The following is a 27,080-nucleotide window of genomic DNA, read 5'->3' as shown; positions in this document are numbered from 1 at the left end:
CTAACTCTTGGGCTTATGCGATTCTCTTGCCTCAGCCTCCCGAGTAGCTGGGACTACAGGCGCCCGCCACAACGCCCGGCTATTTTTTTTGTTGCAGTTTGGCCGGGGCTGGGTTTGAACCCGCCACCCTCGGCATATGGGGCTGGCGCCCTACTCACTGAGCCACAGGCGCCGCCCTCAATTCTCTATTTCTTAAAAAGGTGTTAAGAGGAGGAAATTGTCTCCTGGTCAAATTCAGGAAATTTCTGCCCATGGAGTGGGGATAAAGCCTGGGGCTGGGGTAGGGTCTGGGATCCGTAAGGATGGGAAAGAACCTGGCTCAGAGTAGAAGAAAGGACCCACTGAGGCAGGCACTCTGCCCAGCCCAGCCCCACCATACCATATGCCCCTCCTCCCTGTCCCCACTGTGCTCACCTTAGTCTAGTCCTCTCCCTCACACCTGCAATGGCTGCCTCCACCTTCCACCTGGCCTGGGTGGTGACCTTCAGCATGTCTAGATCTGACCATGTGTCTGTCCTGTCCACAGTTGCCTCTGTGGTGCTGAGCCTGGCAGGTGGGGATCTTCTGGGGCCCAGGGACCTGGAGAATGGAGGCCCAGAACCCTCTGTCCCTACCTGGCTCCTTGTAGCCCTTGCCATTTGCCTTCCTGTATAAGGGTCTATTTGTTGGCCCCTCTCTTTCTGCATCCCTGGAGCCCCACCAGGCACTGCCAGTCTAGGTCTCCTTCCCTTTGACCTTGTCCAGCCGGCCCTCTCTGGAAGAGCTACCCCAATCCTTACAGGTGGAGATGAGGGGACATAAGGTTGATCCAAGGAGTCCTGGAAGGAAAAGGCCAGGTGGCGAGTGCAGCATGAGGAACGTGGCTACCCCAGTGGGCGCTTTAGCCTTGGGGACTCCCGGCTGTCCTCCTCCCTGTCCCACAGGAGAGGGCTGGTGGAGCTAACTCATCAGCCACGGGTGGCCAGGGGAAGGGAAGCTGCAGCAGTTAGAGCCCTTGAAAACCCTGTCTCAGAGCCTCAGGAAGGTGAGGCCAAAAGATGAGCTGGAAGCTCCTGGGAGAGTCCCTGCGTGTTCCCAGTGGGGTGGGCAGGAGAGCCCTGAGCAGGGAGCAGGAAGGAAGCAGGGACGCCACAGGGACTTGAACCCTGGCCCAGCAATGCTGGGTGTGCCACCACCAGCGCCTTTTGCTTTTTCCTGCTCATTTTCTCACAGACTGAAAGGTGAAAAGCAAAACCTGAGCGCGGCCATGGGCCGCATTCAGTAAAAGAAACACCTGCGGCGGCTCCACACCTCTCTCCCTCCCAGGCTCACCACCTGCCTCTCTGACAGCTCTTGCAAAGGCATAGCAGGGACACAATGTCCCCAGCTTCAAGCCCATGTGTTTCCTGTTGCGCCAGATTCACATCCCAACTACAGGAGCATATGACGTCAGACCAGCAAAGGGAACTACCAGTCACAGCCCTGCTCCTTCTCGGGGAAGTGTCAGTCATAACCAGTTTCTCTATGTGTATAGAAATTTCCAGAAAGATTCTAAGAAACTTGAGAGGCCACCTTTGTGTAGGAGGGCTGGGATAGGTAAAGGGAGAGGGAGTTACTTTCATTTTATGTCCATGGCTTGAATTTTTTAACTCTATGCAGATCACTTATATGATGAAAGGCAAAATTCTTTTCATCAGAACAGGAAATCTAAGAACTAGGGGAAACTTCTAGCACTCTGGCCTAGCTCAAATGCTGATGGTCCTCTGGGTCAGCTGGGCCCCGGCCACCTGATGTCCACAGACACGCCACCTCCCTCGCCTTCTGTCCTCGGATCCCTTGGCCAGACCGTCAGCTGCAGACTCCTTCCTGGGAACTGCCATTATTTGAAAATGAAGTTAGAAGCATCATGTTCCCACCAGTCTCTTCTCTCACTGGACTGACCTGGGGAGGATAGGTCCAGTCACCAGGGCCCCAGAGGCAAGAGGTACATGAAGCCCACCCTGCACCCCTGGCCAGTACTTGCCCCCAGGTCACCCTCAAAGTCCACTCCCCACAGCAATCCCTGCTCCTGACCCAGGCTCTGCCTCCCCTGGGCCATGGTGGGTCCTTGTCCACGAGTCCTGTCTCAGCCTATCACAGAAGAAGAGCCCATGGACCAACTCCTGCCAGTGCTGAGACGCTCAGAAGCCCCTTCATAACAAGGTCCAGATGAGACGCTGAGACTCAGAGAGGGCTGTAACCTGCTTGGGGGCACACAGTGTCAGGCTCAGCTGAGATCCAAGTCCTTATTCTGAGGACTCTAAACAGAGTGAGTTCTCTCCCTCACAAACACACACCCCTCCAAGGTCCAGAGACCACCAGGTGGGCCTAGCCTCAGCCCCCACAAAGGGCAGGTGGCCTGTGGGCCCACTGCCTCTGCCCCCTCCCTCATCTTCCTCCTGCCAGTGTCCCTGTCTCCCTTCACACTACCCTTCAGCTTCGCCTCCCGCTTCCCCCCAAAACACACCACGAAGTGCAGGCACTTACTTATCACAGCAGCAGAGAGGAAATGTGCAGGGTCATCTAAGTCCCAACCTGCTCTTGAAGCAACAAAGCTCTGGCCTTTACAAAGCCTCAGAAATGGGGGTGGTCAAAACCAACTCTGCAAGATGAGCAAAGAGTTAATTCAACACGTTAGCACAAAAAGCCTCAGGTGTGTACTGTGAGAATCCCAGTGGGTGATGACACAGGGAAACACCTGGCTAAAGGGAGTGGATTAAAATGGCTACCAGGAGCCACTGCAGACTCAATGAGCAAAAGTTAAAAAGGTTGGTGTTGGCAGGGCTGAGGGGAAAAAGCAGCGCTCAAACTGGCCCCTGAGAGCCATCTGGAGGGCACAGGGCACTGTACAGGCACTAGTACAGGCAGAATCAAGCAACTGCCCCTTCCATCTGGGCCATGGGGACTGCAAACCCAAAGCAGCCTTGAGTTATAAAAGGGAGTCTCCCAAAGGTGTCTGTGACTGCACAATTTATAATCACAAACGCTGGAACTGGCCCACATGGCCTGGGCAGCAGTGAAAGCCCATACCCTGGAATGCCCCAGGACCTTAACCAGAAGGATTATGTCAGGCTGAGTACTTATAACCTAACATCACCTGAATTGCCAATCACAACCATGTGAAATAAACACCTGTGTATGGGCAAAAAGCAGAAATGAAATATAGTTATGAATTCAACAGTTGAAAGTAACCTTCACAGGTACTTCAGTGCAAACAAGACTGCAGGAGTGTGCGCTTGAGCACGTGCACACACAGGTGGGGTTTACACTGTCAATATCCGACACGGTGAATTCCAAGCAGAAAGCACTGCACAGAGGAGGGTTGTTTGTATTGTCAGGAATCTTGATGGACCAATAACCCTGCATCAAAACGCAGACAGCAAACCTATAGGCCACCACAGGGGCAAAAGAGACCCGGAAGTGGTGGTGAGACTGTAACTCATACTTCTCATTACACAGGATGAAGTGGATTTGGATTTGACCAAAAACATCAGAAATGACTGACCTAGATGTAGATCATGACAGAGAATACCTTTTCAACTGCCATGGAACATTTAAAAAAATAACACTTAAGCAATGAAGAAACAGAGCCAGTCCATTCATAAAAGTAGAAACTGTACAGACCTCTTCCTCAGACAACCATTCATATTATACCAGAAATGGACTACAATAGTTAAAAACATAAAAATTTCTAAACACTGGGAAATTTTAGAGCATACTCTTAAATAATAAAGGTCAAATTATACATCAGGATTGAAACCACATATAGGAAGTATGATCAACAAAGTCTTTCCCTAAATACAGAGGGAGGCCTTCATGTGACCGAGGGGTCATCTCCTAAACCCTAGGGGTGGCCTGCCAGGCCAGGGTCTGGCCCTGCCCCGCCTGTCCCACCTTGCACTCCTTCCAGCCAGTCTCTTCACAGCCCTGAGGCTTTCTGTGTGCCTTTCTCTTGGTTGGGAAGGCTCTTCCTTGTGGTCCTCCTACCCTTTAGATTAGAGCGCAAAGGTTAGGGTTCCGTTTTCACTCTTGGGCTGCATGACACTCCTTCGAAACTACCCACAACTGTCTTAACTCATGATTAGTGTAATCACCATCTGGGGCCTTTCCCAGTGAGAATGGAAAGACCTCGAAGGCCAGTCATCTTGAATGCCAGTGTCTGTGGGGACCAGCTCAGTGTCTGGCTATGGATGATGTTGACAGATCAACTGTTCAAAATTCAAACTACGGAATGAGGAAGCAGCTCACTGTATCCCTTTGTTGGGTGCCACATGTGCCTGCTAGGCCATGGTTACCACAGAAATCCTTACATCCTCCTGGGTGGCATCAGTAGCCTCCTTACAGAGGCTCCAGACCTCAGCAACAGGAGCAAGATTGATAAGGCTCCTGGGCGGCGCCTGTGGCTCAGTCGGTGGGGCGCCGGCCCCATATACCGAGGGTGGCGGGTTCAAACCCAGCCTCGGCAGAACTGCAACCAAAAAATAGCCGGGCGTTGTGGCGGGTGCCTGTAGTGCTAGCTACTCGGGAGGCTGAGGCAAGAGAATCGCTTAAGCCCAGGAGTTGGAGGTTGCTGTGAGCTGTGTGAGGCCACGGCACTCTACCGAGGGCCATAGAGTGAGACTCTGTCTCTACAAAAAAAAAAAAAAAAAAAAAGACCACAGACTCCACCACCACCCTCCACCTTCCCTTATCCTGACTGCTAAAAGTACGCAATCTTTAACAGGAATGAATCGGGGTGGCGCCCGTGGCTCATGGAGTAGGGCGCTGGCCCCATATACCGGAGGTGGTGGGTTCAAACCCAGCCCCGGCCAAAAAAAAAAAAAACAAAAATAGGAATGAATCAAGCATGCAAAGCAAGACTGTAGAAAAAGAGCAACAAAATAAAAACCAAGGAAAGAATGAAATAAAATAGAAATTAATAAATGACAAGGGCAGTGCCAGCCCAATATACCAAGGGTAGCAGGTTCAAACCCCGGCCCTGGCCAAACTGCAACAAGGAAATAGCCAGGCATTGTGGTGGGCATCTGTGGTCCCAGCTGCCCGGGAGGCTGAGAGAAGAGACTCCCCTGGAGGTTGCTGTGAGCTGTGACGACACAGCACTGTACTGGGGGTGACAAAGTGAGACTCTGTCTCTATAAATAAATAAATAAATAAAAATAAATTACAAAATGAAAGCAGTCAAACTGCTTCTTTTAACTAAAACTGCTTCTTTGTAAAAGCCAATGAAATATATTCCTTGAAAGTCTAGGCCAGGCGTCCTCAAACTTTTTAAACAGGGGGCCAATTCACTGTCCCTCAGACCATTGGAGAGCCGGACCATAGTTTAAAACAAAAAACTATGAACAAATTCCTATGCACACTGCACATATCTTATTTTGAAGTGAAAAACAAAACAGGAACAAATACAATTCACACTGCTTCATGTGGCCCGCCACCTGGTCTAGGCGCTCTAGCCTGGGACAACAGAGTGAGACTATTCACGGGCTGTGCCTGTGGCTCGAGGAGTAGGGCACCGGTCCCATATGCCAGAGGTGGCAGGTTCAAACCTGCCCTGGCCAAAAACCAAAAAAATAAATAAATAAATAAATAAAAATAAATAAATATTAAAAGAAAAAGGGGGGGTGGCACTTGTGGCTCAGTGAATAGGGCACCAGCCCCATATACTGAGGGTGGCAGGTTCAAACCCAGCCCCGGCCGAACTGCAACAACAACAACAAAAAAGTCTATTCAGGGCAGCACCTGTGGCTCAAGGAGTAGGGCACCAGCCCCAAACACCGAGGGTTGCGGATTCAAACCCGACCCCGGCCAAACTGCAACAAAAAAAATAGCTGGGCGTTGTGGCAGGTGCCTGTAGTCCCAGCTACTGGGGAGGCTGAGGCAAGAGAATCGCCTAACCCCAAGAGGTGGAGGTTGCTGTGAGCTGTGATGCTACAGCACTCTACCGAGGGCAACAAAGTGAGACTCTGTCTCTTAAAAAAATAAAGATTGGACAGTGCCTGTGTTTCAAAGAAGTAAGGTGCCGGCCCCATATGCTGGAGGTGGTGGGTTCAAAACCCAGCCCCGCCAAAAACTGAAAAAAAAAAAAAAGATCTGGGTATCGTGGCTCACATCTATAATCCTAGCACTCTGAGAGGCCACATTGTGTGGATCGCTGGAGCTCAGGAGTTTGAGACCAGCCTAAGCAAGAGTGACACCCCATCTCTACTAAAAATAGAAAAAAAAAAGTTAGCTGGGTGTTGTGATGGGTGCCTGTAATCCCAGCTACTCCAGAGGCTAAGGCAAGAAGACCGCTTTGAGCCCAAGAGTTCGAGGTTGCTGTAAGCTATATGACACCAGGGCAACCTACCCAGGACAGCAGAGTGAGACTCTGTCTTGAAAAAAAAAATTTTTTTTTTATAATAAGAAAGAAATATTGGGAATAGCCCAGTAACACTGGAAGAACTTGAAAATTTTTCAGAGAACCATAGAACCTCACAAAGTGTCAGCTCAGCTGCTGTCATAGGACACTTCAGGCTATACAGCCTGAGGAGCGCACAGAGCGCTGGGAACTGGCCTCATGTTCCCTGTCAGAAAATGGACAAGACACTGCAGCTCCCCTCACTCACAAGTTCCTGCAAGACACAACTGGTTTCAACTTCACACAAACGGTCAGGTTTGTTCTAATACTATATTCTTTCCATTTCATCCATTACCTGAGGAAACTGGCTTTAGGAATTTAAGAAATTTGGCCAAAGTCATGTGTTACCAAATGACAAAGCAGGGACTAGAAACCAAGTCTGGCTAAAGGCTGTGCTCATTCATAACCGCAGAGATTGTGGTCTCTGCCTCTCTTGATATTCTGATACCAAAACGTGCCTGACCATACCCTGAAGTCCAAGTTCTAATTCATTTCTTGAGTGTCAACAGAATCAAACTCCAGGCTGAAGAATAGGTTCAGAAATCATAGGAGGGCTTAATATTCCATTAGTATCAATAGAATAAAATTAATCTCAGAGGATGAAAGGAGAAAAACCTAATGTTCATCTCAAAAGATAGAGAAAAGACATTTGAATACATCCAACATCTATTATGATTTTTTTTTTTTTTTTGTAGAGACAGAGTCTCACTTTATGGCCCTCGGTAGAGTGCCGTGGCCTCACACAGCTCACAGCAACCTCCAACTCCTGGGCTTAAGCGATTCTCTTGCCTCAGCCTCCCAAGTAGCTGGGACTACAGGCGCCCACCACAACGCCCGGCTATTTTTTGGTTGCAGTTTTGGCTGGGGCTGGGTTTGAACCCGCCACCCTCGGTATATGGGGCCGGCGCCTTACCGACTGAGCCACAGGCGCCGCCCGATCTATTATGATTTAAAAAGCAAATCAACAACTTCTGAGCAATCTAATAAATGGACACTCTTTCCCATGACCCAGCATCTCTTGCAGGTGGCGGACACAGAGCAACACTTCTCGTCCACTTCACATTTAAGGATTGCACCATTTTCTCTGCCTGAAAACACCTGTTGTTTCACAGGGGGGGATTTCCCCAAACCTTAATCCTTCATACAATACCTTGAGTTTGTCATATCTGAGTACAGCCAGTCACTTTTTCCCTTTAAATCAAGTCAGTTTTAAAATACAGGCCGGGTGCAGTGGCTCATACCTATAATCCTAGCACTTTGGGAGGCCCAGGCAGGTGGACTGCCTGAGCTCACAGGTTCAAGACAAGCCTAAACAAGAGCGAGACTTCTCCTGCCCTCTCTGTCTCTCCCACCACCCACCCCTGGTCCTCTCTAAAAACAGAGCCGGGTGTTGTGGCGGGCACCTGTAGTCCCAGCTACTTGGGAGGCTAAGGCAAGACAATTGCTTCAGCCCAAGAGTTTGAGGTTGCTATGAGCTATGTCATGGCACTCTACTGAAGGCAACAAAGTAAGACTCTGTCTCTAAATAAATAAATAAAATAAACTACAAATTTATTTTATGTCGAAGAACACTATCAAAAACATGCAGCCCACAGAATGGGAGAAAATACTTGGAAATCATATTTCTAATCCAGAGTATATAAAGAACCCTTGTAATTTAATAATAAAGACAAAACACCCAATTAAAAAGTGGGCAAAAGATCAGCACAGATACTTTTTCAAAAAAGATATACCCATGGCCAGCAGCACATGAAAAGGTGCTTGAATCATTAGTCATGAGAGCAATGCAAATATAAATCACGAGATACCATTTTATGCCCAATAGAATGGTCGTAACTAAAAAGTCAGATAATAACCGGTGTAGATGAGAATGTGAAGTTAGAACCCTTCATAGGGATGTAACATGGTGCAGCAGCATTGGAAAACAATTTATCAGTTCCTCAAAAAGTTAAACACACAGTTACCATGTGACCCAGTAGTTCTACTCCTAAGTAGTACCAAAGAGCACTGAAAACGTACATCATGCAAAAACTAGTACACAAATGTTCACAGCAGCACTACTAATAATAGCCAAAAAGCAGAAATAATCCAAATGTGCAAATGATGAGTAGATAAACAAAATGGGGGTGTATCTATACAATGGAATGTTATTCAACAATAAAAAGGAGTAAAGTACTGTTACATGCTACATGCACTTGTAGCCAAGATGCTATACTGCCTTCCAACTGATCCTAAGAGTGAACTTCAGCATATTTATTTGCAAGTATATATAAAACAAACCTTATCATATACTACCATAATCAGAAATTTTAATAGAAAAACTTATCCGACTCGGCACCTGTGGCTCAGGCGGCTAAGGTGCCAGCCACATACACCTGAGCTAGCGAGTTCGAATCCAGCCCTGGCCCATCAAACAATGACGGCTGCAATCAAAAATATAGCCGGGCATTGTGGCGGGCGCCTGTAGCTGGGAGGTGGAGGCAGGAGAATCGCTTGAGCCCAGGAGTTGGAGGTTGCTGTGAGCTGTGATGTCACGGCACTCGACCCAGGGCAACAGCTTGAGGTTCTGTCTCAAAAAAAAAGAAAAAAGAAAAACATATCCAACCACAAAATAGAATACTACATGTTAAGGAACAAACTTCATAAATATACATAACTCATATGAACAGTCCAGTGCTCCCAAAAGACATAAAAATCATCCCATCCTGAGCAAACAAGGATACCAGTTCTTAAATGAGAATTCTCAGTATCATAATGTTTATAAATGTAATGAAATTCCAATAAAAATCCAAATACTTTTAAAAAGAATGACAGGGATTTATATCACCATATATTAAAATTAGTCAGTATAAAGTTCAAATAATTAGAACACTGGATTGGCATAAGGAAAGACAGATATGGTGGATAAGACTAGAAAGTCCAGATACATATAACTTTAATGTTTAAAGTATATTTAACATATAACTTTAAAGTTTAATATAACTTTAATTATATTAAAGTATTTAGCTGATAATTAACTAGAGGCATTTCAAGTCAGAATAGAAATTAGAATTATTCAGTGTATAGTGTTGGGAGAATTGGTTAGCCATTCTGCAACAAATGAATCAGATTCCTACTTCGTACTGTACACCAAGACAACTTCTAGATGGATTCAAGAGTTTAGTGTCAAAAACAAAACCATAAGGTAATCAACAGAAAATAAAACCTAACACCAAAATATGAAACTGTAATAATAATAATTGATAGGTTTGATTATAAAATTTAAAATCATCAGCAAGAAAAAAAATCATCAGCAAGATCCAACACATAGAAAGCAAACTACAAACACAAAGAACATTTTGTGGTAAGGGTAAATGTCCCTAACACGGAGAGTTTTCACCAAGCAATGAAAATACAAGTGAAGTACAAAGCAGGCAAGCAGATCAGCTCACCCACACAAGTATTCATTCAGCTTCACAGAATCAAAAAGTGCAAATTAAAATATTGAGGTACTGTTTCCTGCTTTCAGATCAGCAAAGATAAAAACAAAGATGGTGACATCAAGGTTGGTCGCCCGCTGGGGAGCATTGGCCGTACCCTGCATGTAACTAGGGCAAAAGTTTTCAAACTGTCACACTTTCTGGGCCAGTAATTTCACTGCTAAGAAATTACCTTAAAGAAAGAAACAGATTTATGCACAATAATGTTTTAGCAAACAGAGAAATTCACCCTATTTTATTTCAACAAAAAGTCAGAACAAAATCCTAATTAGAAAACAGAACAATATCTGATTAAAAAAAAAAAAATGCCCACACACATCTTTCTGAAGCTGACACAGGCCACCTCTGACCTACCTGTAAAATATTAAAGTAACCACACTAAAGGCTGGGATCATCTTGCTTCTAATATTCTGCCTCTGGTTTAGCGTACAGTTAGCCTGGTAAAAGGGAAGACCAATTCTGGGACAGGAACAGCAAACCTCTAACACAGTGGTTCTCAACCTGTGAGTCACAACCCACAGGAACTGTATTAAAGGGCCGCAGCATTGGGAAGGTTGAGAACCATTGCTCTAACAGGATGGCCATGCTAGTGACTGTGCTAGTGAGTTGGGGAGGGACAGGCCCCACCTTAGTGACCCCAAGGCAAGCAGACTTCTCTGGTTCACAATGGTGGCCTTGAGACAACGAAGAAATGGCAAATTCGGTTCTGTACAATCTCTAGTGAGGCAGGAAAACACGCAATACATTTTGTAGAAAGTTCCAGCAGGTTGTGGACAGCAGGAAAAGGCAGTTCATGGGCGGCGCCTGTGGCTCAAGGAGTAGGGCGCCGGTCCCATATGCCGGAGGTGGCGGGTTCAAACCTACCCCCGGCCAAAAACCACAAAAAAAAAAAAAAGAAAAGGCAGTTCAGAGGTTAAACACGAGGCTCGAGTGCTGATCACTAGAGCAGGATTCCGTTTACACATGCCGGGTACACAGAACTTCCCAGTGAGAGAGCCAGCCACACAGCCACAGAGGCTCAGGAAGCAAACGCTCCCTGCCCCAGTTCCCTGAATGTGATTTTGGGCACAGTTCATTCTCCAACCTGAGTGTGCATAAACTTCTTGGCATTTTTGGCAAGACAGTGTGCATAGGAGCATTTCAACTGCAAAGACCACTGAATGGGACACTGTCGGTGTGACAAGTAACCATTAGGCGGTGCAAAAAATGAATAAAAGTACTCTATGATGGCAGGGTAGGACACCTAGACACCAAACAGGCAGACCCAGATGAGTGTCAATGACCATGGATTTCCCTATAATGCAAAGTCAAATCAAACAAATACAAGTAAATGGAAAGACATACCTTATTCTCACACAGGAAGACAACAGCATGGAGACACCGTAGGGAAGGTTAAAGTAAACATGCAGGAATAGCCAGGAAACTTCTGGAAAAGTAGAATGAGGTAGGGCTGTCTTTACTACATATGGACTACAGTTTGTAAGTATGTGAATGGAGAGACTGATAGTGAACAGCTGAGTTAATCAGTAAATGGTGCAGCGGCAACAGGTTAACTATCCTCAAGTCTCTCATTACACCAAAATTAAGTCCAGGTAAATTCACTAAACGTAAAATAAAAATAAAGACTTAAAAGAACTAAGACAAAAGATAGGATTTAACAAAAGAAAAATCTTCAGCTATATTAGCCTTTCTGAACTATTAGTAAAATCCAGAAGCCATGAAAGAAAATATTGCTGAGTACATACAGATTTAAAATTCTGAACAGCAAAATATTACCATGATTTAAAAATCAGTAAAAAACGGGCGGCGCCTGTGGCTCAGCGAGTAGGGCGCCGGCCCCACATGCCGAGGGTGGCGGGTTCAAACCCAGCCCCGGTCAAACTGCAACAACAAAAAAAAATAGCCGGGCGTTGTGGCGGGCGCCTGTAGTCCCAGCTACTAGGGAGGCTGAGGCAAGAGAATCGCGGAAGCCCAGGAGTTAGAGGTTGCTGTGAGCCGTGTGACGCCACGGCACTCTACCCGAGGGCGGTACAGTGAGACTCTGTCTCTACAAAAAAAAAAAAATCAGTAAAAAACAGGAAAGCATTTCCAACAGAACAGTCAAATGGTTAATTCCCTTAATAGATAAAGAGCTGTTATTAATAAGTATATAATCCAATAAAAATATAATTCCAACTGTACCATTTTCCACTTCTCACATCAACAAATAACACAGTGGGGCGGCGCCTGTGGCTCAGTGAGTAGGGCTCCGGCCCCATATGCTGAGGGTGGCGGGTTCAAACCCAGCCCCGGCCAAACTGCAACCAAAAAATAGCCGGGCGTTGTGGCAGGTACCTATAGTCCCAGCTGCTCGGGAGGCTGAGGCAGGAGAATCGCGTAAGCCCAAGAGTTAGAGGTTGCTGTGAGCCGTGTGACACCATGGCACTCTACCGAGGGCGGTACAGTGAGACTCTGTCTCTACAAAAACAAACAAACAAACAAACAAATAACACAGTGTTGGTGGAGGTGTGGAGAAATGTCTGTGCAGCAGTCTCCCTAGAGGGCAAGCTGGTAGCATCCATTATATCTAGAAATCTACTCATACTGTGACCCAGAATCCTTCTGAAGGAAACTCCCCCCCACAGATATACTTTCCCAGGTACATAAACACACACGTAGATAGCTACTGAGTATAGCCTTATATACAGTAAAAATTGCTAGAAACATGGCTACCACGCAGATGTTGAAAAGACCAATGTAGACTAAAAATACAGATGTGCAGTGCTCTCCCAGATATATGTTAACTGAGCCATCACAGTACAAGACAGGGTATGCGATATACTCGGACGTCTACAGATTTATATGTGTGTAGAATTCTCCAGAAAGAAACTCCAGCAACTGGCCATGACAGTTGTCTCTGTGGGAAGGGAGGCTGGGGGTTAGAGAAAGACATCCCTGTATCACTACAGGGTTTGAAGTCTGAACATGTGTAGGTATTACTTTGAACATTTTTTTAATCTGGAATAAATTGGAAGCATCTGCCTTTGATGTCACCACAGGAGCAGAGGCTGAGACAAGACCTTGCTTTGACACACAGATGGTGGGTCACACACAGTTGCCACATTGATAGAATAGTATAGAATAGTAAGGAGGACAGTGCGTGGTCATTTTGAAGGCTGAGGGCGTAAGGAACTCAACTGTTGCCTTCTCCAGATCGTAAGGCACAGGCAGATGCGAGGCTGGAGTGGTGCCTTGCTGTCCCCAATGCTCAGCTTCCCATGCCCCTATGAGTGTACCTTTTGAGGCAAGCAAATAGGAGTCAGAGCAGGGTTCACTCTGTGCTCCTGGCATTAGGTGTCCCCTCTGAGAAGAGAGAATGCACTGGGCCCAGAAGGGAGCCCCGGCTGTACCACGGACAGGCAGAAGCAGACAGCACTGCTTCCCCACCAGGGCACCAGGTGGGAGCCAACAGACAAAACAGATACTGAAAATGACCCAGAGTTTGAGGTTGCTGTGAGCTATGATGCCAGGGCTCTCTACCCAGGGAGACTAAAATAAACAAACCACATAATTAAATACCACTTTTCACAAATGTTACAACTGTTTTTTTTTTTTTTTTTTTGTGGTTTTTGGCCGGGGCTGGGTTTGAACCCACCACCTCCGGCATATGGGACCGGCACCCTACTCACTGAGCCACAAGCGCCGCCCAGTTACAACTGTTTTCCTAGGATACTTTCTTTACCTTGCCTGGGGAAATAACACCAGAAAGTAGATGCTAGAACTCATAGGATCCATTACTGTTTGGTGCTAAGTCAGAAGCCATTTTATACTAAATTCTGGTATGGACAAGTGGTTGTAGCCACCACAGTTTCAATGAATTCAGCGGCACAAAAGGAGAACACAGCAGCATTATTCTATTTTGGCAAAAGAAGCTCTCAAGGCACCTTACAAAACTGGATGTCCTGGGCCGAGTAGTGGAAGCTAGAGCCCTCACCGCCCCTTTGGGCCTGCCGCAGACAAGCCTCAGAAAACCGATCAAGAGTTCAAAGGAGCTTACTGCAATACTCTGTAAGGCCAGAAAACTCCAGAAATAGCCTCAAAGCCATCAGTAGGAAAATGGTTAAAATAAATACACTGACATGCACAAAATTAAACTCATGGAATTATAAAAATAATAGTACACGTATGATTCCATTTAAAGCAGAGAATAATCACAGCATAAATTTTAATACATTCATAATGGGAAAATATCTGAAGGACACAGATGAAGTTGTCATTAGCAGTTATCTTAGAGGTAGGGTGTTATAGAGGAACTTTGATCTTCTACATTGCCTTTTTCTGTAGTGTCTGCATTTAAATACAAGACTACTGATTTATAAACTGTCACAAACGTACACTCCACAGTCCCAGCCTTTACAACAGTAAGTAATGTTAACATTAGCCATGGACTTACCAAAATCTGCAAAATTTTTGTTTCTTCAGAAGAATTGTGCAATGCAGGGAAAAGCAGAAAATGAAGCCACGGTATGACATGGAAGAAGAACATGATGTTGAGTGTCCCCGAAACCCCATGACGTGAGTAATGTTTCAAACTTACCCCATGACGAAATTATAAATTATTACATTGTCATGGACCCTGAGGGCCCGATCAGCATTAAGCCCACAAATGTTATAAATTCATACAGATAACAAGAATCTACTTTTCCAATTAAAGACTCAGCAAGTCACTGTGCATACGTGACAGACCAAAGGTGGCAACTAGTGGAAATTTAAGTTCCATATATAGAGCATCAAAGAAAATATGAACAGATTTCACATACTCAAGTATGCAAATCTGTATGCCCCCTCAGGAGGGCAGCAGGACAGAATATAGTAAAATGTCTGACCCACATCCTGTGACCCAACAATTTTGCTTTCTGTAACCCACCCTGAAAAACACTCAGGTGTTGTGCATAAGCGGCTGTGTATAACGATAATCACACGGTGTTGTTTCTAATATCGAAAGATAAAAAATAGTGTGAATATCCATCAATAGCAGACAAATAACTTGTGGTATGCCCTGGAAAGGAAATACTAGGCAGCAGTTTAAAAAAACGATAGCAGGGCGGCGCCTGTGGCTCAGTCGGTAAGGCGCCGGCCCCATATACCGAGGGTGGCGGGTTCAAACCCGGCCCCGGCCAAACTGCAACCAAAAAAAAAATAGCCGGGCGTTGTGGCGTGCGCCTGTAGTCCCAGCTACTCGGGAGGCTGAGGCAAGAGAATCGCTTAAGCCCAGGAGTTGGAGGTTGCTGTGAGCTGTGTGAGGCCACGGCACTCTACCGAGGGCGGTAATGTGAGACTCTGTCTCTACAAAAAAAAAAAAAAAAAAAAAAAAAAACGATAGCAGTTCTGGGTGGCGCCTGTGGCTCAAGGAGTAGGGTGCCAGTCCCCATGTGCCAGAGGTGGCGGGTTCAAACCTAGCCCCGGCCAGAATCCACAAAAAAAAAACAAAAAAAAAAAAACGACAGCAGTTCTATATGTACCCGCATGAATGTCCTGACCAAAATGAAAACAACTATTTAATAATGTATAACCTACAATAGTAATTTACCACTTATGTAGAAAACAAAAACAATGCAACATCTCTTTCAGATACAAATGAAATGAATAGTAAAAGGTCTTTCAGGAAACACAGGCAGCAGCTAACACTGGTTCTCTTTGGAGGGAAGAGTGCTGGTTGCACAAACCTGTCAGTCACATTTCAATTCTGCATAATGAGAGCACCCACATATCTATAATGACACTTAACAGAAGAAGAGAAGCAACCCAATGGCCATCAATGGGAAAACTGATGCATTAACTGTGGCCTGGTCACATGACAGGCTCTATCCAGCAAGCAAATTGAATGAACTACACACCAGGCTAGGGATGAATCTTAAAGTCATATTACATGAGAATGTTTCAAAAGGTTACATATAATATAATAGCTTTTCTATAAAGGTAAAAACAACAAAAATAAAACCTGTACTTTGAAAAAACACATTTAGACGAGATTCTTTTTAAAGGATATATGAAAAGAAAGTAAGTGAAAAATAAACCCAGGATTCAGGATGATGATGATCTCAGTGTAAGGGAAGGCAGTGGAAGGAGGGGCGGGGAGACCACCTAAGCAGAGGGAAATTATTGCCTCTGCTGTCCTAGTTTTTATATTGAACAGGAGATCCTGAAAACAAGGAAGCAAATAAAAGAAAGCCATGTTATGTCATAAACCAATGATTAACTCAGTTCTGTGTACTCCAGCTTCAACAAGGAGAGAGAATATTCTTGCTTTAGAGTATTGCAGCTCCCACTTACCAGATTTTAAAACATACTGAATAGTAACTTAAATTTCTTTGTATTTGATTAGAAACAACTAAAACCACAGCCTAAAATTTCCCAAAATTCGGTGCATCTTACAAGGGTATATGTGAGTCCTAGTAAATGCGGAATGTAAAGGTCTTAGCAAAATAACTAAGAAAATGCTACAAAAGCTATGTTAACTAGTGTGATGAAAATGTGTCAAATGATCTATGAACCAAGTGTATGGTGCCCCATGATCATACTAATGTACACAGCTATGATTTAATAAAAATAAATAAATAAATAAATAAAAACTAATAAAAAAAATAAAATTTCCCAAAATTGATCTAGACAGGTAATGTTAAGAAACTAATATAGATGTTCCTGGAGCAAAAAAGCAAAGAAAGTATTTACTCATTACAAATTTGCTATTTCAACTTCACCAGTATAAATAAGAATTTCAATGGAGGAGAGTATAGTAATTATGGGACCACATATCTAGCTAGTAAAGACAAAGTAATCAGAAGCAAATCCAAGAGACTTATCAGTTATTATTATTAGACTTCATTATTATTAGACTTTTCAGACTGATTTTTAAAGACTTTATATAATATTTTTTGCACCAACAATAATATGGAAAAAAAAGAGAATAAGTTTGACCATCATGACTGGCAAATCATACCGTCCCAATTATACCAAGAAGTTGTGGTCACCACAAAGTTAATGAGAATTTCACATGGTGAAAGGTCAGAGAGGAGAAATACAGAAAGTAAATCAAGTGGTAAAATAGTCAGAATAGCCAATTACAGAAACACAGATTAAGACAACTAAAATACTTTAAAGAACAAGAATAAATACCTTTTAACATTAGATTTGACAAAGATTTCTTGGATATGACACCAAAAGCACAGGCGACAGTAGTAAAAATAGATTAAACTAGACTACTTCAAAACTAAAAACTAAACCTATCCCCGGCCAAAAACCACACGCACACACAAAAAGAAAGTGCTTCAAAACTAAAAACTACTTTAAAACTAAAACACAATTAATAGAGTAATAAAGCAGTCTTTTAGAATGGGAGAAAATATTTGCAAATTGGATATCTCATAAGGGGTTATTATCCAGAACACAGAATTCTGTTAAGTTCATAACAAAAAAACCAAATAAACCAATTTAAAAATGGGCATAGGACATGAACAGACATTTTTCCAAAGAAGATGTATAAATGGCCAGTAAACCCATGAAAAGATGCTCAATATCACTAATCATCAGAAAAATCTAAGGCACAACGAAGTATCACTACCTGCCTATTAAGACGCAAGTGTTGGAAAGGATGTGAAGAACTTGGAATCCTGTGCACTGTTAGTGAGAGTGTGAAACGGTACAGTTGCTATGGAGAACAGGATGGCGGGTCCTCAAAAAATTAAAAATAGAAATACCATATGAACACCACTTCTGGCTGTATACCCAAGAGAATTGAAAGCAGAGTCTCAGAATTATGTTTGTACATCACAGCATCATATTGTAAATATAATAATGATACGTGTACAGAGCAGCCAACAGGGAGAAGCAACCCAAGGGTCCACTGACAGATCCACAGATACATGAAATGATACACATACCACAGAATATCATTCAGCTCCTACAAAAAGGGAGGAGATTTTGACACATGCTTCGACATAGATGAACCTTGAGGACACTGTGCTAACCGATATAAGCCTGTCACAAAAAGACCAATACTGCATGATTTCACTTACACGAGGCACCCAGTCAAACTCACAGAAACAGAAAGTAGAAAAAATAGTAGTTGCCAGGGGCTGCCGGGAGGAGGAATGGAGACGTTAATGTTTACTGGTGCAGTGTTTCAGTTTCACAAGATGAAAAAGTTCTGGAGTGTGAATATACTTATTCCCGGGAATATCCACAATGTGAATATAAGTTAACAGTACTGAACCGTACGGTTAAAATGATTAAGATAGTAAATTTTATGTGTATTTCACAATTCTCTTTAAAGTAGCAACAAATAAATAAAATTGAAAGAACCTGATGTTAGCAACTACTTAGGCAAATGGATACACCCACGAGAGGACATGTACGATTTTGAGGGAGCAGTGCTGTGCCACCCTCGGGAAGATGCCTGTACATCAAATTTACAGAAACGCTCACAGTAGCACAATTTAAAATAGTCAAAACACTGTTTAATCTTACAGACTAGCTAAGTATCCTACAAGCTCATTGGAATAAAATAATACATTCATTTATCCTTTCTTGAGGCATTGACCTCTTTAACAAGCTGATGAAAGTGACCTTGCCACAGAAAAATACACACACACAATTTCAGAACATTCAGAATTCTGGAAGCCCATCCAGAGAATCCTTGAGGGAGAAGGAAGGACCCTGAGAATAAGACACTTCGCATGTGGTTGTGGACTCTGCTGATTTCAGGGAAATGTTAACGGAAATGCAATTAACCATACAACCAGAGCTGACGGAATAACACATACTGATCCCTTGCATAAAAGGCCCAGAGCAAGGCACGCAGGTGGCTGGAGAACTGGAAGAAGGAACCAGGAGGAAATGGCTAGACCTGATGCTGTGTAACTAAGGAGGCAAAGAAGGGGTACAGAGAAAGAATTCACTGTAAGAGCTCAGGGAGGAGGTACTGTGTGCCCCGCACATTCATTCACCCCGTTTCACAAACGAGGAACCTGCTCTCAGTCACAAAGTTGCCAAGTGGCAGAGTCAGAATTAGAACCCAGATCTGCTACTGTAGGTACAAACCCCACATATTCAGAGGCTCCCAGGAGAAGCAACAAACCAGGATCCCATGTGGGAAACACCACCGGCCAGCCCCAAGGTCTTCTCCAGTGAACTGGAGCACCCTACTGAGGGCAACATAATGACACTCTGTCTTAAATACATAAATAAATAAATAAATAAATAAATAAATAAATAAATAAATAAATAAAGAGGAGGAACTGGAGTTCTGAAAAGAGGACCAGGTAAGGTGGAGAGGTTCTGTGTCAAAAGGCAAAGAGGGAAGACAGGGAAGGAGGCTTGGTGGAGAGGGGTGGTGAGCAGGGAGTGAATCCTGGAACCCGCACACCGCAGTGCCCACTCTTGCCAGTGCCAGGAGCCCCAGACAGAAGGCTTGCTGGCCACCACCGTGATCTCCTCTTCCTAGTGCAAACAAGACACACTCAAGAGCTAGGATGACAACAGCCCTACATGGGCTGGAAATGGTTTCTACTCTGAGCCAAAAATCCATCTCTTGTCAGACAAAACCTTACAGATCAAAAGAGCTAACATAGCAGTGTTAAGTACAAGTACAGAACAGTTCCAGTCGAAACGCTGCTGCCACATCCCCCACCCAAGACACAGAATCCATGTACAAGCCACGAGGCAGAGTCCAGATTACTCGTGCCCTTTGCACTATTTCTGTTTGCTTAACATACCACAAGGAAGCCCATTTCAGTCATTTACCGAGAAAAAAATTCATGCCAAACTCTCACGTGCTTGTACCAAGTCCCAGATACATTCCAGCTTCCCAAAGACTGTAACTATGGAAATACATACATATTACATGTTCATTCTATTCTTTAGACTGTTTCTCCTAAACAAGTGAAAATAAGCACCACTTGGAAATGTAACCAAGTCATGTTTTAAGATACCATAGTCCAAGTAGTCCCCCCACCCAGACACTCACCCTCCTTGGCTGAGTGGTTCACATTTCCCTCAATCACTACCAACTCCCAACAGTGAGCAACATCCCCTTCTCCACCCACCAGTATGCAGGCCTTGAGAATGTACCACCTCTATTTGAGATTACTGCGCTCTACTGAATGGCCTCGATTTCTAGAAGCTAGCAAATGTACACCTAAATCTACAGTATGAAGAAGATATATCCAACTTCTTCATGAAGGCAACTTGATGGGGGTTGAGAAATGTAACATAGTAATACAACAATTCTAATTAAGTTCAGAACTCAAACCTTTATTTGTGCTGTAAGGGGAAGAAAAATGATTAGTAATTAGGTACATGATGCAACAGAATTAGTTCTTACCATACAGAGAAACATGGAAGTACTTTTTAACCACCTATTTTTACAGTTTCAATTTCACAACAGCATACCAGAGAGTATTTCCCCATACATGCATGACTAAGTACACTTTAAATTCCAACGACAGTAATTTTATCACACGCAAGTCACTGGTTAAAAATTGAACTACCATGTCAACATATTTTTGGTTGATAGTTTTCCCCCAATCCTGGATCATTTAAAAAGCAAACACTCAAACTAAAAATACAATAGGTTATTCATTCTAACCTTAGCAAATGTACATGGATTCGGTTTGCTACCCAGTATTACAGTAATTTTTACAGTGATCACCAGATTATTTGGTCCTCCTTGTTACAATGACTATGATTTGAAGACAATAGTAAGCAGGGCAAAACTTTTGCCATTGTTAATACTGCCCAAACACAGAAAAGACAAAGTATGTGTTTAAAAGACAACTTATATACAAAATTCCTTCAAAATAACTATTTTCACTTTGCTTGAAATTTCTACCTCAAAATATGTGATGAAATATGAATTAAAGAAGAGTCCATCCAACCTCATATTAGGTGCTCACTTAAATACTTTAAAAGCCTACAATTTAGGCATTTAGAAATCTTCCAAGACTTAATATTCTTGAAAATCTCATACATATGAAGTTTGTAAAGAGCAGTAAAGGAGGTTAATCTGCTGATCCAAGTTTGACACCATCTTTCAAGTGACTAATGATTCAAGTTTTCAGTTACACTGTTTCGGAGTCTTTCCCACCTCACAGCAAAGCAAAACAATTTTGCTTTTTTCACCTTACATTTAAAAGGTCTAAGTACTTTAAAAAGTTTTCAAACGGTAATTTAACCAACGCTAACAATTTACTATTACTATTATAGTATTTTGTTAACCCAGGAGCTTTATTAGATTCCCCAGAATTCCAGAGAATTCTTGGCATTAGGGGTGTCAACACACAACCCTAACACCCCAACCCTCTGTTGTATTTTTTGTATTTCATAGCTGGATACTTTCTGGACAGCCCTCATATACGTAACCAACCCTCCCTTTCTTCACCCCCACCCCTCCCAACACCAGTGCCCATGCTGTGCCCTCCACCTTCTGTAACTCCTACAACAGGGTCCTTCTGTTGGAATCCCCCAGAATACTTTGAAAGCTAGTCAAGTAAAATTCAAGTTTAAAAAAATGGAGTTGAGTGGGATGCTATGACATAGCTACTCAGGCTGGGGTAGGAGGATCGCTTTAGCCCAGGAGGCCAGCCTGGGCAACATGGTGAGATGCCATTGCTAACAATAAATAAAATTGTATAATGAAGCAGGAAATAAAGATCACTACTGTTACACCCACCATTTCCTTCTGTTAGTAATGTGTAATGCAACTGCATTGCCTAGTCTAGACCTGCCAGCCCTAACACACAGAATTTGGACATTACCAACTTGTACTCCCCCCAGACATTAGCACAACACATTGACCCCCTTAATTTCAAATCCTGCTTCATCTACTACATCCCGTTTAAGGCGTTTAAAATCAAACAGCTTCCCCAACACCCAAGTTCTATTATTGCACTAAGAATTCCTCCAACCAAGACAGGTAGGTAGGCAAGTAGGTGGTAGGTGAGAGGTCACTGGGCTCCATTGCAAGCTCCATCTATGGGACATCACTCTGCGGTGGTATCAACGTTAAAATGTTCTACAGCTTAAGAATCTTCTTGAAGCAAACACTGTTCGTAGCATGTAACACAGAACTAGTATGGCTGGAGGCTCAAGATGCAGCATCTGAAAACCTTTACCCCAAGGAAATGGGGGAAGGAGGTGCGTGCTGGCATTCATGTGCTCCAGGAACATACATTCATTCAAAGCCGACGGCCCCGCAAGCCGGATGCAGCTGCTTTGGACTTTTTAGGACTGCCCCCTCGCAAGCTCATCTGAAAACCTATTAAATGGTGGCCTCCTAAATATGGGGCTGGAGCAAGGCCTGAAAACATGACATTGGAGAACTTCCTCCTCCTAAGCTCTGGAAATGCAATCCGCAGTTAGGCGGGCTCTCTCCTCTCCTCCAGGGTCTGTCTCCCCTCCTGCACTGCTAGACTCACACTGGCCAGGGGCTCCATTTCTCCTGGTGCCATCTGCTCGCCATGATGAACACTACAGCAACAAACCACGGTCCATGAGGCATCTTTTCAACTTTCAGGTGGAACCATCCTGTGGGCCCACCCAAAGGTGCACATTCAATCTCCACCCTCTAGAAGGCAAGCAACACCAACCCATACCGCCCCAAGTCTCAGGGGAAGAGCCTGTCCAACTCGGCCATTACCAACAGTACCGTCTAATACAGCCACTTGGCTCAAGCCACATCCCCAGGCTTACCAGATTACCAGGAGAAACACTTTAAGTGAATGGATACCCTCGAGAGAATTAAAAGGAGGAGAGGGGTAGAGTGAGCTCACGGAAGAGTTTAGCACCAAACCTAGAGAAAAGTCCAAAGGGGAGCACTGCCACCTGGAAAATAAAGCGTTGGTCAATGTTGCCCCAAGACATATTCTACTTCAGCAGCCCCGCCTGTCACGTTAGGTGCCACAGCAGTAACAGGGGAGGATGGCACCTTACCTCCGGCATCACTCCTTAGACCACCCCTCACCTCCGACCCGGGGCTCCACAGGCCGAGCCAAAATTACATACCAGCCTGGGCCCAAGATGTCAGCCCAGCATAGCTAAGTTCAGTTTCCACAAGACCAGAGCCTCACCCCAGGCCGGTTCACAACCCTCTGTCTGGAAAAAAAGGGGGTTGCTAGTATGACAAGATCAAGGTCGGCCCTCCCAGGCCATCTGCCATCCTTCCTGATTACTCCCAGGGCATCAAGTGCCCCCACTCCTCCTCCCTCTTCCTGCCATCCTCCTCTCACACAAACCAGGGCCCTGGGGTTCCCTCATTCCATAGAAGAGCAGCGCCCTTCCACAGGTGAAGTCCCCCCCGTCGAGCACAAGCAGGGCCCGCCTAGAGAATTGCCGTCCTCCCCATGAGTTCTTATGGCCAATTTCCAAGCACCCTGCCTCACTGTAGTCCTCCCAAGATCTGGTCTCCTTTTCAACTTTCCTTGCACCCCCACAGCCCCCATCCCATCTAACTCGGTCATCTCCCACATATATCCTCTGAGACCCTAAACTGTCCACTTCCTCCCCCACAGCTACGCCCAGGTAAGCAGCCCTCCCTGTCGCTCACTCCTGTGGGACAGGACACAACTTTTGCTTTTATAGGCCTGGCCGCATCACTCAGTGCACTTCTCAACGGGACGATTCCTCCACAGCCACTGGAAAAAAGTCCCACCCTCACCCGCCTGAGACAGGGCCACCCCCTCAAATTTCCCAGTTTATCCGCACTTCCTGGAATGGAGGACAGATTTCAAGGTCATATTGGGAAAGTGGATGGTATCAGAAAGTCCTCCTTTCTCCTAGTGTTGGTGATGGGATAGGGATGTTAGCGCAGTTCTATAAATGAGGAGCGGAGAGACGAGGAGGTGGGAGGTGGGGTGTGGGGGTCGCTCTCCAGAGTGGGCGAAGGGCACTGCAGCTGCTGGGTCGCCTCAGGTCACCCCGCCCCGCCGAGAGCAGAAAAAAGGGCCGACAGCGCGACTGGAAAATTCCAGGCGGTGGCGGAGGGATCTCTGCAGTGGGCGCATCACTCTCTAGCCGCAAAGTGGAGCGTGGCGGGGGCGAGCGCGTGACTCGGGGCGGAGGCGCCGCCTCGTGCTCCGCCGGTGACGTCAGCGCTGGGGCGGGACGGGGCGGTCCAGGGGCTAAACCCTGAGTGCGACCCTCCGAAGGGGAAATGTGATGTCCTTCCCTCTGGACCCTGCTTACAGTTCCTCTGGGAAACTCTGTTGTGTCCTTTAAAAAGTGCGGAGCGAGGTGGTGTCAAGTTAAGCTCCGATTGAGCTGTCTCTTTGCGGGCGGTGTTTTATGGTTTTGTTATTCTGCTGCCAGGGGCCTGGAGAGTGGAATATTCCTAAGAACAGACGTCCCCGCTGGGGGTTGAATACTCAGTGAAATGTGTTCGTGATGTACTAAATGGAATAAGGCCACTTAATTATTGCAAAATAATACAAAAGCAAGATTTTGTGCTGAAAACAAGTAATTCCTGGTAACATAGCCAAAGGGTATATCGGTTTTCAACTGATTTTACTTTTGGATGGGGGAGTGGGGAGAAAAGTTAATTTTTTTTTTTTTTTATTAACCCGCACTTGATCTTGATGGGTCAGTTTAGAGCCTGTGACTGCCTCAGGGCAGGGTCTGAAGCGCTGCTGCCCACTCGAGCAGGCCAAGCCCTGTGTGGGTCTTATAAGCAAATCTGGGGATCACTTGTGGTGGTCCGTGCCAGGCAAGGCCTGGGTGTCTGTGAAGATTTTGAAAAACATAGTTGGCCTCTCCGGACATCCCGCTGGCAACCTCAGGGATCCTCCTGACGTCCATTCGACCCTCCCCGGCTTAGCTGTAAAGTAGGAAAGGGACACTGGTGGTCCAAGTAACCAGAACTGAAAATGGCATCTGGCAAACTCCTGCCAGGAAGTCATGGCAACACCCACACCTTAAACAAAAACACCCTGACAACAGGCTCCTTTGGCCACTGGGAGGAATCTGGTGAAGTTGTTTTTCCCTCGAGTCTGTGAGATGGCATCAACAGGAAGGGTGGGGCTCAGCGCTGCACCCCTCCCTGTGGTTCCCAGAAAACTGGTGACTGTGTGTCATCTGACCTTCAGCAGGGAAGATGGATGAGGTGGGAAGCCCAGGCTTGTCTACGGGCGCTACTTAGCCCAGCTCTGCTTAAGCCAGTCAGCTCACCCTTCTACACCTGCCTTGTCAGCGTTGTTCTTAACATTTCCAGGGGTGGATTGGGGTGGGACAGCTCTGGAAATTGCCTCTCAGAATGTTCTGGAAAACTGGGACAGTTGGGTGCTGTGGAGCCAGTATTTTATTTGTCTGACAAGGTGTCTGAGAAATAGGTAGTCACCACAGTAGGGCTGTTCCCAGGACCCAGTTGACATCTCATTTTGCTTTTCTTCACCTTTGATCTCAAAATCTCCCTCATTCTCATATATCATCTCCAAATCCCAGAAACAAATTATGTGAGATTTTATTATTATTTTTTTTTTGTAGAGACAGAGTCTCACTTTATGGCCCTTGGTAGAGTGCTGTGGCCTCACACAGCTCACAGCAACCTCCAACTCCTGGGCTTAAGCGATTCTCTTGCCTCAGCTCCCAAGTAGCTGGGACTATAGGTGCCCGCCACAACACCCAGCTATTTTTTTGTTGCTGTTAGGCCGGGGCCGGGTTTGAACCCACCACCCTCGGTGTATGGGGCCGGCACCCTACCGACTGAGCCACAGGTGCCGCCCCGAGATTTTATTTTTCAAAAGAATAAAAACTAGCGGCACACAAGGCATAGGGTTCTATAAAGCATAGCTTCTCCATCACAAAGGGAAATAAGGCTCCTTTGTGCCCTTGTGTTGGGAGCTGCCCCAGCCACCCTTGCTTTCGAAGGACAAAAGGGCACAGTTTCAGAGGCTCTTTATGTAGAAGCTCTGGTGGCCTCTCACTTCCACACAGCTTGTTTTCCTTGAGAAAGGAATGTATTTAAGGGAGATGAGTTAAGGGTAGAAAACCACACAGGGGTTATCTCCATCCTCCCTTAGAGGCCCAGGCTGTGGCCACAGTATGGTGGACATACACTGGGCCTAGTTCTACCCTCTTGCTTTGCACATAAGGCTAAAAATACCTCCACCCTGACTAAGGATGAAAGCAGGGCAGCTAGTGTGTCAGCACATTTCTCTAGATCAAAACAAGTTGTTCCAGAAAACAGCAGCGAACCCAGCGACTTGGATCCCAGGGTGGGGTTGGGTAATGATGGGCCTGTACTGCCTGTGTGGGTGGGCGCAGCTTGCTCCTTCTTGGCAGCCTGCTTAGGGGCTCTGGGTTGGAGGGGAAAGAACAAGAAGGGGCCAGTGGCAATGTCTGGATTCCAGAGACAAGGCCCTATCTCTAAGCCCTTCTTCACAGCCTGTCCAACCAAAGTCACTGGTCTCCCCAGTGACCTTCCTCCCTGTCTTATTCTGAAGCCAGCTCAACACTATAATTTCCAAAGACATGTACATAGCAGTCTGGAAAAGGACCCTGGATTTCCCAAGGAAGAAGAAGAGAGTGAAAAGGGTAAGAAAATGTGGTGCTCCGGATTTATACAAGGGCAGGATAATGTGGTGTTGCTGAGAAGTTGCCAGAAAACTCTAGCCCCCCACATTCTTGGATCCAGTTCCAGGGCTGTGCCTCTTGGGCAACCCTGGGCTCCCATTCCATGCAGGTCCTTGGCCCTTTCCCTCTGAGGCCTAAGGCCCTGTGGCCCAGGGCCCTGGGCGTGGAAACTGCACAGTCACTATGTGCTGGCCTGAAGCCTGTCTCTCTGCTGCCTCCCTGCTGTAGCCTGAGCTGGAACACAGCTTGAGCCCTGCCCCCCAGCTCCACCAGGCCTCTTCCTGTAGCACTCCAGCTGCTCCACACCCCACCCCACCAAGTGACCAACTGACTGTGGACAAGCCCTTCACCTCTTTCAGCCTTGCCTTCACCATCTTCAGGCCCCTCCCACCCTAACATTTTATAATTCCAATGAATAGTCTTGCCTAGAGTGTTCTTCATTCAGCAGCAGCCTGGCCCACCCGACTGTCAGCTCCTTCAGGCCTCTGCACCAAAGTCACCTCTCACAGAGGCCTGACAGCATGTCTAGAGGACCCCCACCATCTTGATCTCTTCCAGGGGGGGTTTCCTCCGTTTTGTCCTAGATC

General features: G+C 45.5%; 1 long non-coding RNA gene across 1 annotated transcript; it reads right to left on the bottom strand.

Annotated features, from left to right (window-relative positions):
- Nucleotides 1–1,166: 1,166 nt before the first annotated feature.
- LOC128564942 (uncharacterized) lies at nt 1,167–23,680 on the bottom strand. Its single transcript, XR_008374176.1, has 3 exons — nt 12,229–23,680; nt 11,239–11,320; nt 1,167–2,620 (listed from the first exon to the last, which is right to left on the bottom strand). It is a non-coding gene; the product is annotated as an uncharacterized LOC128564942 (long non-coding RNA).
- Nucleotides 23,681–27,080: the final 3,400 nt, after the last annotated feature.

The sequence above is a fragment of the Nycticebus coucang genome, chromosome 14 (assembly GCF_027406575.1).
Source record: "Nycticebus coucang isolate mNycCou1 chromosome 14, mNycCou1.pri, whole genome shotgun sequence".
Taxonomy (NCBI): Eukaryota; Metazoa; Chordata; class Mammalia; order Primates; family Lorisidae; genus Nycticebus; species Nycticebus coucang.
The sequence above is the reverse complement of the archived record's forward strand: the minus strand, read 5'-3'. Positions and strand labels throughout refer to the sequence as shown.